Source organism: Bos grunniens, chromosome 10 (assembly GCF_055505025.1).
Source record: "Bos grunniens cultivar Pamir isolate PY7600 chromosome 10, Bosgru_T2T1.0, whole genome shotgun sequence".
Classification (NCBI taxonomy): domain Eukaryota; kingdom Metazoa; phylum Chordata; class Mammalia; order Artiodactyla; family Bovidae; genus Bos; species Bos grunniens.
In genome coordinates, this window is record NC_141174.1 from 64,520,423 (window position 1) to 64,521,103 (window position 681).

Below are 681 nucleotides of genomic sequence, written 5' to 3' on the forward strand. Positions count from 1 at the left end.
AAAATTCTCCAAGCCAGGCTTCAGCAATATGTGAACCGTGAACTTCCTGATGTTCAAGCTGGTTTTAGAAAAGGCAGAGGAACCAGAGATCAAATTGCCAACATCCGCTGGATCATGGAAAAAGCAAGAGAGTTCCAGAAAAACATTGATTTCTGCTTTATTGACTATGCCAAAGCCTTTGACTGTGTGGATCACAATAAACTGTGGAAAATTCTGAAAGAGATGGGAATACCAGACCACCAGACCTGCTTCTTGAGAAATCTGTATGCAGGTCAGGAAGCAACAGTTAGAACTGGACATGGATAAAAAAGTAAAAAATGAAAGACATGATTTTTCCAAATAAAAATATAAATATGTATTCAAAAAAAAAAAAAAAAAGAACTGGACATGGAACAACAGACTGGTTCCAAATAGGAAAAGGAGTACATCAAGGCAGAGTACATCATGCAGAGTGTATCATGCAGAGTATATGCAGAGTACATCGTGAGAAACGCTGGGCTGGAAGAAACACAAGCTGGAATCAAGACTGCCGGGAGAAATATCAATAACCTCAGATATGCAGATGACACCACCCTTATGGCAGAAAGTGAAGAGGAACTAAAAAGCCTCTTGATGAAAGTGAAAGAAGAGAGTGAAAAAGTTGGCTGAAAGCTGAACATTCAGAAAACGAAGATCATGGCA